Below are 15,438 nucleotides of genomic sequence, written 5' to 3'. Positions count from 1 at the left end.
TAGTCACTTGCCAAAATCCTCCTCCTTCTTAAAGATGTTCTGACCCACCTCTGAGTTTTAGTTTCCTCCCACTCTACCCTAGTGATGAGCTCTAACCTCTTTCTTCCAGCTGTCAAACCCACCTACTCCCTGGAGGTAAAATATCTGCAACAATCTTGCTTCTCTGCCAACCATTCACTAAGGTGAAAATGAATTTTCATATTTCTCTCTCAAGTGTCAAAAAGTACATATCAAAGGGAAAAATTATACCCCCCTTTAAAACATATCACCAGTCTACTATATATATCAATCCAGATGTAAGAAATCATTTTATTTTACTTTATTCTTATAATTTCTCCAGTAAATGCACAAGTGCACACACATGACATTAATGAAATACAGTATCTAAAAACCCATTGCTAAATATTAATTCATGAAAAGTAATTATACCATCTTGCTCCTCAGTTATTTGGAAGTGGAATTACTAGGTATTTCTCATATACATATTTTAAAATCCTCTTTTATAATGTATTACATTACTGGTTGCCTATAGCAATCATAGAAGTATAGAATTTTAATAGAAGGGAACATAGAAATCATGTAATATAGCTTTTTGTTCCCAGCATGGAATTTAAATGTATCTAATTTTAGGTGCTTACTATTTTCTGAGGAAGTTTGTTTATTGTTCATTTATTTATTCAATAAATACTTATTGAGTGTTTTATTATGCCCCCAATTTAATCTAGTGGCTGGGCATAAATCCAGGAATAAAATATGGTTCTGCACTTTCAAGGAAGTTACATTTTAGTGGGAAAATAACAAGCAATATTTAAAAGTGATCAACATAATAATTTTTAAAGTAATAAGTAATAGACATAATAATTAAATCAATAATGAAATGTGATGAGGTAATTTGGAATTTTACTTACTTGTAAGTTAATAAATTAGACACTGTTAACCTGTTAGTGTTTGATAGTTGCTGGCAGCAGACATGAGACTCCTCAGCCAGGGACAAGGTTATCTTTTACTCTCAGCACAGTGGGCAGATTATTAGCAATTTTGCTTAGTCATTATGCAGACTCCCCCACCACCCCATAGGAATTATGCAGATGGAACCAGATGGATTCTGTACATACAGTAAGGTTGTAGCACAACTGAAGAACTCTGACTGTGGGAAAATCATGTTCTTCATCTTCCTTAACATCATAATGTTTACCTGCATTTTTCTATCAGTTTCTAAAAGTAGGTATCAAGAATCTACCAAAAGAAATGTGCATAATTTATTTTTAAAATTGTGCAGAATTTAGAATTGCGTATCTTCCTGTTGGATTGGTAACTTCATCAGAAAATGACTGTCTCTGTGTCTAGTAATATTTCTCCTTTAAAGTTGTTTTATCAGATATCAGTAGGGCCAAACTAGTTTATTTTGTTTAGAGTACACATAGTACATCTCCAATAAGTCTTTTTTTTTTTTTTTTTTTTTTTTTTTTTGAGACAGGTCTCGCTCTGCTTGCCCCCAGGTGGAGTGCCGTGGGCCCCGGTCTCAGCTCCACTGGCAAGCTTGGGGCCTCGCCTCCTGGGTTTACGCCCGTATCTCCTGCCTCAGCCTCCCAAGTAGGCTGGCGACTACTATAGCGCCGCCACCTCACCGGCTTAGTTTTTTGTATTTTTTAGTAGAGACGGCGGTTTCACGGCGTTAGCAGTGGGTGTCTCGATCTTGCACCTCGTGATCGCCGTCTTCGGCCTACGAAAGTGCCTGGGATTACAGGCTTGAGCCACCGCCACCGCCTATTTTTTTTTTTTTTTTTTTTTTTTTTTTTTTTTTTTTTTTTTTTTTTTTTTTTTTGAGATGGATTTTTCACTCTTGTTGGCCAGGCTGGAGTGCAATGGCACGATCTCGGCACACTGCAACCTCCATCTCCCGGATTCAAGTGATTCTCCTCCCTCAACCTCCTAAGTAGCTGGGATTACAGGTGCCTACCACAACACCTGGCTAATTCTGTATTTTTTTTAGTAGAGATGTGGTTTCACCATGTTGGTCAGGATGGTCTTGAACTCCTGACCTCGAGTGATCCACCCACTTCTGCCTCCCAAAGTGCTGGTATTAGAGGAGTGAGCCACCATGCCTGACCCAATAATTTTACTTTTAAACATTCAAGGACTGTATCTTAGACAGCATATAGTTGACTTCTGTGGTTTTATACAGTCTGACAATGTTGAATTTTAGCTGGAAGATTCAGTTAATTTACAATTTTTTTTTTTTTTTTTTTTTTGTGACAGAATCTTGCTTTGTCACCCAGGCTAAAGTTCAGTGGCACAATCTCAGCTCACTGCAGCCTCTGCTTCCTGCGCTTCAGTGATCCTCCTGCCTCAGCCTCCTGAGTAGCTGGGACTACAGGTATGTATCAACACGCCTGGCTAATTTTTGTGGGTTTTTTTTTTTTTTTTTTGATACAGAGTCTCACTGTGTTGCCCAGGCTAGAGGGCAGTCGCACAATCTCAGCTCACTGCAAGCTCCGCCTCCCAGGTTCATGCCAGTCTCCTGCCTCAGCCTCCCAAGTAGCTGTGACTACAGGCGCCCACCCCCACACGCAGCTAATTTTTTGTATTTTTTTAGTAGAGACAGTGTTTCACCATGTTAGCCAGGATGGTCTCGATCTCCTGACTTCATGATTGATCTGCCTTCCTCCGTCTCCCAAAGTGCTGGGATTACAGATGTGAGTCACCGTGCACGGCCTGTGGGGTTTTTTTGTTTTGTTTTGTTTTTGTAGAGACAGGGTTTTGCCATGCTGTCCAGGCTGATCTCAAACTCACGGGCTCGTGCAATCCTCCCACCTCAGTCTCCTGAAGTACTGAGATTACAGACATGAACCACTGCCCCCAGCCTAGTTAATTTACATTTAAAGTTTTGTTGATATATTGGTATTTCAATCTAGCATTTTACTATAGCTTTTTAATTTTACTAGTAGTTTTATTCTTTTCTTGAGACTCTTTATTTCTCTTTAATCTATATATGTTCTTATTTTACTTCCCCTCTGTTTGTTATATATTTCTCATTTTTGTGGTTACCCCAGAGATTGCAAGATTTACCATTTATTAAACTACATTTCAAATTAGTATGTTTGCCACTTTCTTAGAAATACTAGCTTTATGTACTTTCTTGTCAATGCATATTTGTCTTAAAAAAAATCTATATATTTTGCCTTTGTTTGCAAAGATTACTTTTGCTTATAGACTGTTTGGTTGCTGCTACTGTTTTAGCATTTTAAAGATGTCATTCTACTATCTTTTGTCAGCTGAACAGTGAGTCTCAGTCTTACACTGCACCTATGATAGTAATATTATTGTTTTATCTGTCTCATTTGAAAAAGATCTCCTAGATCCTGGTTTTGAAAAGTTTTTCTAACCCATAATGAGATGTGACTTTTATTGCATTTTTCTAGAGTTTCTGTTATTTAGTGTCTAATTCTAATTATTGGAGTTTTCAGTTGTCAAATTTTCACTTGATTCTATTTTATAGATTTCTCTTGTATAGTGAAATTCTCCGTTTGTACCCATTTTTGAACATTTTAATCATATTTTAAAATTCACATTTGATAAATTCAATGTCTAAATTACTTGTGTGACTGTTTCTATTTTCTGTTTGTTGTTGTTGTTGTTCTGGTTTTCAATAATTTGGTTCTATTTTCTAGCATGCCTAGTAATTTTTTTATTGCATGCTAAACATTGTATATATAAAAATGTATGGACTTTTATGTGTCAGAGACTTAATTTTTTTCTAGCAATGAATCATAATATGGGTGAGTTAGGTTATTTCAATTAAAATTTGAAATAATTTTAGTTTATATTTCAATGTCATTGAGCCATCTGGATTATATCTGGTATGTTCTTAAATGTAGGAAAGATCTTTTTGTAGGGACTCAATTTATAAGTGTTCTCTCTTCTTTGTGAGCACTAAATTCTATTTCTTCTAGCTCTCACATTGTGGGACAGATAAAATGTATGTTTCATTTTTTAGCTCCTTATTGTAACCATCTGAGGAGTTCTACCCCCCTGTTGCACAAAGAAAAACAACAACATTGCAGTAAACAAAGCATTTAATAGACATGAAACCAGCCATGCCACCTCAAATCAGTCTCCTTGAAGGCATGTAGTTAGCAGTTTTTCAGCGCTTACTGCTGATAGGTTGGGATGGAGACAAAATCATAAGGGGTCGAAGCTGTTCTCTTGAGTGTAGTGGTTTCTGAGTGGGCCCACAGGAATGGGGGTCAGCAAGTACAGATAGAGCCTCTGGGTCCACGTACAGCTATGAGTGTCGCACGTGCAAAAAAGTTGTGTATATCTAATGACTGGTCTACACATTAGCTCCTCTCCCTAGTTTGATGGCCTTTCATTAGCTTTAGAAAGGCAGTTGACTTTTGGAGAATGGCCATTATCATTTAAACTATAACCCAAAAGGCTCTCAAAGTTAGCTTGGCCCAAAAGCCCAGGAATAATTAAGGAGAAGATGAGATAAGGAAAGGGTTAAATCAGAATCCTTTCACTGCCATAATTTTCTCACTGATACAATTTTTGCAAAGGTGGTTTCAGTATCCGCTAATCTCTGTTCTTAAAAAAATATTTTAAATATGGCCCATACAAGCGTAGTTTAGGAGTTAGGAAATCCCTCAAGAGGAAATTGTACACAGAATGTTATGTCCATTTCTCTGTGATTTTCTTTATTATCTGGGACATCAGCCCCTCAAATTCCGGCTGGCTCAATGGTCTTAAATTGCAATATTTTACCTCCCAGATACAGATTGATCACAAAAACCTTTAACCTTATGTTTCTGGTAACCTCTATGCTCAGTGCTTTGCATTATCAAATGTCCCAATGTGTAATTGCAGTGACAAATGTATGACTTACTTTGATGCATCTTCTTCTCTCCTTGTTCTCATTGGTTGCTTTCTAATCCCTTCAACTGGCTGTTTGTGTTTTTGTGTTTTGCATTTATTCAGCTTTTTTACAGTTGTTGAACTAATCAGCAACATGAGTATGATACATATCTCTGGTTACTTTGACATAGCTAGAAGCAGAAGTCTGTCAAATATCTTTTTTATGTTATAATTTAGAAGTTGGATTGCAGGTTTATGAGTCAGATTATTGTGCTTTGAAAACAAATTTAGTGCTTTTACAATGCCTGAATGTAAGCAAAGTAGTTACTCACTCTAGGCCTTAGTTTCGTTATATGTAAAATAGAAATAACAGTTCCAAAATTACAGAATTGTTGTGAGAAGGCATTATAAAGGTTATATGTGTGATGTGCTGTGCATAGAGTTTGGCACTTCTGAAGCACAAAGAAAAGTTACAAATATGAATATCAGTTATGTTCTACTCTAAAGATACTCACCCAGCAGAGAATAGAGACATTGCCCTATTTTTAAAACGAGCCTTGCCAATGCTTAACAATTAAAATTATTCTAAATAATCCAAAAAATTGTAATAATCTGCACAAGAATTTAGTCAGTACTTTTTGTCAAACTTACCAAACTGTATGTTTTAATTATTTCTTTTAAAATATGGCATTTTTCTGTCCACTGTCCTCTATCACCTCAATTGTTCTGCAAAATTTCTCTAATACTACCTGAAATAATGTACTATATCTGCTTCCTTCCACTCAGTTTGGCATGAAGTTTTATGTTGTTGTCTATTTATGTTTTTATTTTCCCTCCAACAAAATTCTGTATGCCTAGTGAAAGCCATAATTTTTGTTATTGCTGATAATTTTCCTATGAGCAGAGTGCTGAGTACATAGTTTCGATTCAATGTTTATTTGTTGACTTTAATAGGGGCATGAATTTTAAAACATAAATAGGAAAAGAGAGATTCCCACTCTAGTTTAAAAAGTTGAAAAGATACATAGGGATTCACACCTCTTAAAATTGTGCTTTGAAGGAAATATTTTATGACTGTTTCCATGGAACACCAGAAGATGTAAAATATTAAGTCTTAGTAAAATATGTGGACTTTACTATTATATGTTTTAAAAATAAAAATACTTTTAAATTACATATTTATTATTTTAAGACCAATTATGGCATATAACAGAAAACATTAGCTTGTTGCTAAATACCCATTCACTATAAAAAAGCTGCATTATGGTTTTTTGTTACTTGAAAACAGTTAAGCTTGTAGTGTTTTATAACGTTTCCAGGCCTATTCAAGAAAGAGAGATAACTCAAGGAGTTAAAAAAAAAAAAAAAAAAAAAAGTGAGCTTAGGGAGGAGTGGAGCAAGAAGGCTGAATAGAAGGCTCCACTGATTGTTCCTCTGGCAAGGACACCAATTTAACAGCTATCTATACAACAAAAGCACCTTCATAAGAAGCAAAAAGCAGTCAGCACTCATAGTACTTGCTTTAACTTTATATCACTGAGTCTTGAATAGCTGGCACTACTTCTCCCCCATCCCCCAGCAGTGGCCATGTAGTACACAGAGTGTTTCTGTTCCCTTGGGAGAGGGAGAGTGCAGCAATTGTGAGACACTTGATTGAATTTATCCTCTGTCACAGAAGAAAGCAAAACTAGGCTGTACTCAGCTGACACTTGTATCTAAAACAGCCCTAGCCAGAGGGGAATCACCCTTGCAAGCGGTTGAAATTTGAGTTTCAGCAAGCCTTACCACCACAAGCTAAAGTGTTCTGGGGCTCTAAATAAGCTTAAAAGGCTGTCTAGGCCACAAGGACTGCAACTTGTAGGTGAGTCTTACTGCTCAGTGCCAGTGAACTTGGGAGGCTTGTGACCTACTGAGACACCAGCCAGAGTGGCTAAGGGAGTGCTTGCACCACACCTCCCTCAACCCCAGGTGTCATAGCTCTGAGCTCCAAAAATGACCCCTTCCTTCTGCTTGGGAGAAGAGAGGGAAGAATAAAGAGGACTTTCTCTTGCTTCTTAGATACCAGCTCAGCCACAGTAGGATAGGGAACCCGTAGGAGTTCCCCTTTCCAGGCCTCCTTAGCTCCCAGATGACATTTCTAGAGATACCTTGAGCCAGAAGGGAACCCATTGCCTTGAAGGGAAGAACCCAGTCCTGGCAACATCTATAGACATGATGTCTATAGAGCCCTTAGGTCCTAAATATTCAGCAGCAATACCCAGGTAGTATACCGTGGGCCTTGGGTGAGCCTCTGAGGCTTGCTGACTTCAGGTGGGACTCAGCACATTCCCACTTGTGGTGGCTATGGAGCAAGACTAATTCTGCTTGAGAAAAGCATGGGAAAAAAGTAAAGGGGACTTTGTCTTGCACCTTAGGTACTAGCTTGGCTATAGGAGGACAGCACATCAAACAGACCCCTGAGGTTTCTGATTCCAGGCCTTCCCTCTTGGACAGCATTTCTGGACTTCTCCTGGGACAGAGGGCACCCCACTTCCCTGAAGAGTGAGTCTGAGGCCACACAGCATTCAACGCAAGCTGCCTAAAGAGCTCTTGAGACATAAGGGAACATCAGTGGTACTCTGGAAGTAGTCTCCATGGACCTGTGGTAGTGGTGGCCATGGGGTCCTTTTCTGCCTGTGGAAAAGGGAGGGAAGTGTGAAAAGAGCTGTGACTCATCATTTGAGTGCCAGCTCAGCTGCAGTAAAATAGAACACTAGGTAGACGTCTAAGATTTTTGACTGCAGTCCCTGGCTCCCAGATGGCACCTCTGGACCATCTGGGGCCAGAGGGAACTTATCACCCTAAAGGGAAGGACACTAGCCTGGCTGGCTTCACCCCCCTGCTGATTGTAGAGCTCCATGGCCTTGAGTGAACATAGCAGCTAGCCAAGTAGTGGTTACAGTGGGCCTTGGGTAAGAGTCAGTGCTGTGCTGGCTTCAGGTCTGACCCAGCAGTCCCAGTGACGGTGGCCACAGGGGTACTTGTATCACTCCACCCTTAGCTTCAGGTGGCTCAGAACAGAGAGAGAGAGAAAATCCATTTGTTTGGGAGAAAGTAAGGGAAGACACTAAAAGACTCTGCTTGGTAATCCAGAGAATTCTTCCAGAACTTATCAAAGATCATCAAGCAGTACCTCTACAAGTCTGAAAGAACCATAGTGTTATTGGGTTTGAGATGCCTCCTAATGCAGATAAAGTTTGGATTACAACACCCAAGTCCTTTGGAATACCTGAAAGCTTCACCAAAAAGGATGACTACAAATAAGCCCAGACAGCAAAGACTACAAAAAATACCTAACTCTTCAAGGCCAAGACAAAGATGAACATCCATAAGCATCAAGGCTAGCCAGGAAAACATGACCTAACCAAATGGACTAAATAAGGCACCAGGGATCAATCATGGAGAAACAGAGATATGTGACCTTCCAGACAGTGAATACAAAATAGCTGTTTTGAGGAAACTCAAAGACATTCATGATAATACAGAGGAGGAATTCATAATACATTTAACAAAGAAATTGAAATTGTTCAAAAGAATCGAGTAGAAATTCTGGAGTTAAAACATGCAATTGAGATACTGAAGAATGCATCAGAGTCTTTTATAGCACAATTAATCAACTAGAAAAAATAATTAGTGAGTTTGAAGGTAGGTTTTTTTTTGAAAATACATAGTCAGAGGAGACAAAAAAAAAAAAAAAAAAAAAAGATGTAAAGACAATGAAGCATGTCTACAGGATCTAGAAAATAGTCTCCGAAGGGCAAATCTAAGAGTTATTGGCCTTAAAGACGTAGAGAGAAAGAAAGGGGTAGAACAATTTTTCAAAGGGATAATAACTCAGAACTTCCCAAACCTAGAGAAAGACATCAATATCCATGTACATGAAGGTTATAGAACACCCAGTAGATTTAACCCAAACACGATTACCTCAAGAAATTCTAATAATCAAACACTCAAAGGTCAAGGATGAAGAAAGTATCCTAAAAGCAGCAAGAAAAAGGAATAGATAACATACAATGGAATGCCAATACCTCTGGCAGCAGACTTTTCAGTGGAAAACACCAGGCCAGGGGAGAGTGGTGTGACATATTTAAAATGCTGGGAATTTTTTTTTTTCTTTTTTTGAGGCAAGTTTCACTCTTGTTAACCAGGCTGGAGTACAATGCATGATCTCGGCTCACTGCAATCTCTGCCTCCTGAGTTCAAACGATTCTTCTGCCTCAGCCTCCTGAGTAGCTAGGATTACAGGCACCCACAACTAATTTTTATATTTCTAGTAGAGGTGGAGTTTCACCATGTTGGTCAGGCTAGTCTCGAATTCCTGACCTCAGGTGATCCACCAGCTTCAGCCTCCCAAAGTGCTGGTGTTACAGTTGTGAACCACCGCATCCAACCGAAAAAAATTTTTTTGACCCTAGAATAGTATATCTGTTGAAAATATTCTTCAAACATGAAGGAGAAATAAAAACTTTCTCAGGAAAATAAAAGCCTAAGAGTTTTATTAACACCAGACCTTACGTATAATAAACGCTAAAGGGTATACTTCAGTTAGAAAGAAAAGGACATTAATGAGCAATAAGAAATCATCTGAAGGTACAAAACTCACTGGTAATGATAAGCACACAGAGAAATTTAGAATACTACAATACTGTAGCTATGGGGTGTAAACTGTTCTTATCTTAAATAGAAAGGCTAAAAACTAAAACAATCAGAAATAAAACTAAAGCAACTTTTGAGACCTAAGACAGTACAACAAGATGTAAATGGAAACAACAAAAGGTTAAAAAGCAGGGAGATGAAGTTAAGGTGTAGAATTTCTATTAATTTTGTTTTTTCTTAGTTTGTTTATATGATTATGCAATCAATGTTAAATCGTTATCCGCTTAAGATAATGAGTTACAGGATAGTATTTGCAAACCTCATGGTATCCTCAAGTCAAAAACCATACAATGGATACACAAAATGTAAAAAGCAAGAAATGAAATACCACCAGCAAAAATCACCTTCACTGAAAAAAAAAAAGACAGGAAGGAAAGAAAGATGGAAGAGAAGACCACAAAACAACCAGAAAACAAATAACAAAATGGCATGAGTAGGTCCTACTTATCAATAATTACATTGAATGTAAATGAACTAACTGTCCTGTCGAAAGACATAGAGTGGCTGAATGGATTAAACAACAACAACAACCAAGACCCAACGATCTCGGGCCAATAAGAAACATGCTTGACCTATAGAAACACACATAGACTGAAAATAAAGAAATGGAAAAAGATATTTCATCCCAGTGGAACCCAAAATAGAGTAGAAGTAGCTATAATTATATCAGACAAAATAGATTTCAAGACAAAGACTATAAGAAGATACAAAGAAGGTCACTATATAATGATAAAAGAGTTGATTCAGCAAGAAGATATAATAATTTTAACCATATTCCTATTTAGAAAAAAAAAGTGCAGCTCATTGCCAGCGCTCATGTAATTTTACATAAACACACTCTTTGAGGCTGAAGCAAATCTGACTGATTTTCAATGTAAAATAAAATATAAAACTACTTTTGGAGTTATTTCTAAACAGAACTAACATCAGAATCATCAGAATCATTCCTTTTGGAAAAAATAAGATTGATCAAATGAATCTTTGTCAACAACCGTTCAAGAATGATGTTAACATTACATGAAATGTCACATTTTCCAGGATCTGACGTTTTCAATAATCAAGAATTACTATATTTTGTAAATGGAAATACCACTATGTATTATTCCATTCTCACACTGCTGTAAAGAAATACCTGAGACTGGGTAATTTATAAAGGAAAGAGTTTTAGTTGACTCACAGCTCCACATGCATTGGGAGGTCTCGGGAGACTTACAATCATGGCAGAAGGTTAAAGGGAAGCAAGGCTTTCTTCATATGGCAGCAGGAGAGAGAAGAGTGAGCAGGAGAAATCCCAGACACTTATAAAACCATCAGATCTAATGAGGACTCACTCACTTTCACCAGAACAGCATGGAAGAAACTGCCCCCATGATCCAATCGCCTCCCACTGGGTCCTTCCCTTAACAGATGGGGAATACAGGAATAACAATTCAAGATGAGATTTGGGTGGAGACACAAAGCCAAACCATATTACGCTACTAAAAACAGAATGCTACAAATAAAATGATGTCTTGTGTCCAATGTTGATCTACTAGAGCAATACAAAAATAGCAAAAGCGAGATAATTTCATGTCCAAGTTATCTTGGGGTAAACTTGGCAACCACAAACTCTGCTGGCAAGTATTCTTGAGGCAGATGCGAAAAGGGTTAAATATATATCCACTGAACACTGGAGCACTCAGATTTACAAAGCAAATATTATTAAAGCTAAGGAGAGCAATAGACTCCAATATGATAACAACTGGAGACTTTAACAACCCACTTTCAGCATTGGACAGACCATTCAGATAGAAAATCAACAAAGAAAAATGGGACTTAATCACACTATAGAACAAATGGGCCTGATAGATGTTAGCAGAACATTTTATCTAATGACTGCAGATTATACATTTTTTCCTCAGCACATGGACCATTCTCAAGGATAGATCATATGTTAGGTCACAAAACAAGTCTTAAAACATTCAAAATAATTGAAATAATATCAAGAATCTTCTTCTCCAAAAACAATGGAATAAAACTAGAAATAAATAACAAAAGAAATTTTGGAAACTATAGAAACACATGGAAATTAAACAATATGCTCCTGAAAGACCACTGGGTCCATGAGGAAATTAAGAAGGAAATTAAAAATTTTTGGAAACAAATAATAATGGAAACACAACATACCAAAATCTATAGGACACAGCAAAAGCAGAACCTAAGAGGGAAGTTTATAGCTCCAAGTGCCTAGATCAAAAAAAAAGAAGAAAAACTTCAAACAAACAATCTATGTACTTAAAGAGTTAAAAAAAAGCAAGCACAAACCAAACCCAAAATTAGTAGAAGAAAATGAATAATAAATATCAGAGCAAAAATAAATGAACTTGAAGTGAATAAAACAATACAAAAGAACAATGAACCAAAAAGTTGTTATTTTGAAAAGATAAACAATTGTGAAACTTTTAGCCAGATTAAGGAAAAAAATAAATACCTAAATAAATAAAATCAACGATTAAAACTGAGAAATTACAACTGATATCACCAAAATTCAAAAGATCATTAGTGGCCATTATAAGCAACTATATGCCAATTAATTGAAAAATCTAGAACTGGGTAAATTCCTAGACTTAAATCTACCAAGATTGAACCACAAATAAATTCAAAACTCGAACATATCAATAACAGGTAATGAGATAAAAGCCATAATAAAAATTCTTCCAGGGAAAATAATCTCAGGACCCAATGCCTTCACTGCTGAATTCTACCAAACATTTAAGGGGGAACTAATACTAATAGCAACTCTACTCAAACTATTTCAAAAAAACAGAGGAGAAGAGAATACTTCCAAACCCATTCTATGAGGCCAGTATTACCCCGATACCAAACCCAGATAAAGATACATCAAAAAGAAAATTATAGGACAAAATCTCTTATGAATATTGATACAAAATCCTCAACAAAACACTAGCAAATCAAATTTAGCAATATATTAGAAAGATTACTCATCATTACAAAGTACAGTTTATTCCTGGGAAGCAAGGATGGTTCAACATAAGCAAATCAATCAATGTGATACATCATATCAACAGAATGAAGGATAAAAACCACATGATCATATCAATTGATTCTGAAAACCCATTTGATAAAATTTAACATCGCTTCATGATAAAAACCCTCAAAAAACTGTGTATAGAAGGAAAATAACTCAACACAATAAAAGCTGTACACAACAGAACCACAGCTAATATCATACGGAATGGGAAAAAACTGAAACCCTTTTCTCTAAGATCTGCAATGCAACAAGGATGCCTAATTTCATTCCTGTTATTCAACATAGTACTGGAAATCCTAGCTAGAGCAATCAGAAAAGAGAAAGAATTAAAGGGCATCCATATTAGAATGAAAGAATTCAAACTATAATTGTTTGCAGATAATATGATTTTGTATTTGGAAAAATCTGAAGACTTCACAAAGAGACTATTAGACCTGATAAACAAATTCAGTAAAGTTGCAGGATATAAAATCAACATACAAAAATCAGTATTATTTCTATATGCCAACACCGAACACTCTCAGAAAGGAATTAAGAAAGTAATCCCATCTACAATAGCTACAAATAAAATGAAATACCTAGGAATTAACTTAACCAAAGGGGTGAGAGATCTATACAATGAAAACTATAAAATACTGATGCAAGAAATTAAAGAGGACACACAAAAATGGAAAGACAATCTATATTCATGGATAGAATCAAAAGAATCAATACTACCAAAATCTCCACACTACCAAAAGCAATCTACAGATTTATTGCAATCCTTATCAAAATATCAATGACATTCCTCACAGAAATATAAAAAGTAGCCCTAAAATTTATATAGAAACACAAAAGACCCAGAACAGCCAAAGCTCTCCTAAGCAAAAGAATGAAACTGGAGGAATCACATTACCTGACTTTATACTATGGAGTCATAGTAGCCAAAACGACACAGTAATGGCATAAAAACAGACACATAGGTAAGTGGAACAGAAAAGGGAACCCAGAGATAAATCCATAGACAGTAAACTCATTTTTGACAAAGGTGCAAGAATCTACACTGGAGAAAGAGAAGTCTCTTCAATGCATTGTGCTGGGAAAACTGAATATCCATATGCAAAAGAGTGAAACTAGAACTCTATCTCTCACCATATACCAAAAAAAAAAAAAAAAAAAAAAAAAAAAAAAAAAAAAAAAAAAAAAAAAAAAAAAAAAAAAAAAAAAAAAAAAAAAACAAAGTGGATTAAAGATCTAAATATAAGACCTCAAATTATAAAACTACTAAAAGGAAACATAAGGGAAACTGTGCAGGACATTGGACTGGGCAAATATTTCTTGAGTAATACCCCACAAACACAGACAATCAAAGCAAAAATGGACAAATATAATCACATCAACTTAAAAGCTTCTGCACAGGAAAGGAACCAATTGACAAAGTGAACAGGCAGTCCACAGAATGGGAGAAAATATATTCAAACTACCCATCTAACAAATTAATAACCAGAATATACAAGGAACTCAAATAACACTATAGGAAAAAAAATCTAATTATTTGATTTTAAAATGGGCAAAATCTAAATAGATACTTCTCAAAAGAAGACATACAAATGGCAAACAGTTATATAAAAAGGTGCTCAACATCATTGATCATCAGAGAAATACAATTCAAAACCACACTGAGATGCATCATCTCACCCCATTTATAATGGCTTTTATCCCAATTTCAGGCACTAACAAATGCTGACAAGGATATGGTGAAAGGGGAACCCTCCTACACTGTTGGTGGGAATGCAAATCAGTACAACCACTATGGAAAACACTTTGGAAGTTCCTCAGAAAACTGAAAATAGAGCTACCATTTGATCTAGCAATCCCACTTTAGCTATATGCTCCAAATAAAGAAATCCAGTATATCAAAGAGCTATCTGCACTCCAATGTTTATTGCAGCACTATTCATAATAGCCAAAAGTTGAAAGCAAGCTACATGTCAATCACCAGATGAATTGATAAAGGAAATGTGTACATATACACAATGGAGTACTTTTCAGTCATAAAAATGAATGAGATTCCGTTATTTGCAAAAACATGGATGGAACTGGAGGTCATTATATTAGGTAATATAAGTCCAGCACAGAAAGACAAGCTCCACACATTCTCACTTATTTGTGGAAGCTAATAATGAAAATAATTCATCTCATGAACATAGAGAGTAGAAGGATGATCACCAGAGGCTGGGCAGGGTAGTGAGGGACTGGAGGAAGCACAGATGGTTAATTAATACAAAAAATAGCTAGAAAGAATGAATAAGATGTATTATTTGCTAGCACAACAGGCTGACTACAGTCAAAAATGATTTAATTGTACATTTTAAAATAACAAAAGGAGTATAATTGAATTGTTTGTAACACAAAGGATAAATCCTTCAGGTGATGGATACCCCATTTACCCTTATGTTATTATCATGCATTGCATGCTTCTATCAAAATATCTTATGTAACTCATAAATATATACACCTACTATATACCTACAAAAATATAGAAAATTTAAAAATATATGAGCTTAGCTTTCTTTACCCAGATCAAAGTAAACATTGTTGTCTGTCAACAACATGGTCAATATAAATATATTTCAGTAGTAACAGCATTTGTAATATGTTTAAATATGGCATTCTTAAATTTTATTAGTCAAAATGTTGGAAACAATAAAGAAAGTACTATTTACCACCCAACAAACTATTTATAGTACTATTACTAAAAATTATAAAAATTCTTACTGTCTGTTTTGAATTTCTCTTCTGCTACAATCATTCCAAAGAAGTGTCTCTACTTGGGTCTGAACATATCATTATGGATCTCTGAAAACACGCTTGTTATT

The sequence above is a fragment of the Rhinopithecus bieti genome, unplaced genomic scaffold (assembly GCF_001698545.2).
Source record: "Rhinopithecus bieti isolate Rb0 unplaced genomic scaffold, ASM169854v2 scaffold_16834, whole genome shotgun sequence".
Classification (NCBI taxonomy): domain Eukaryota; kingdom Metazoa; phylum Chordata; class Mammalia; order Primates; family Cercopithecidae; genus Rhinopithecus; species Rhinopithecus bieti.
This window is presented reverse-complemented; position numbering follows the sequence as displayed.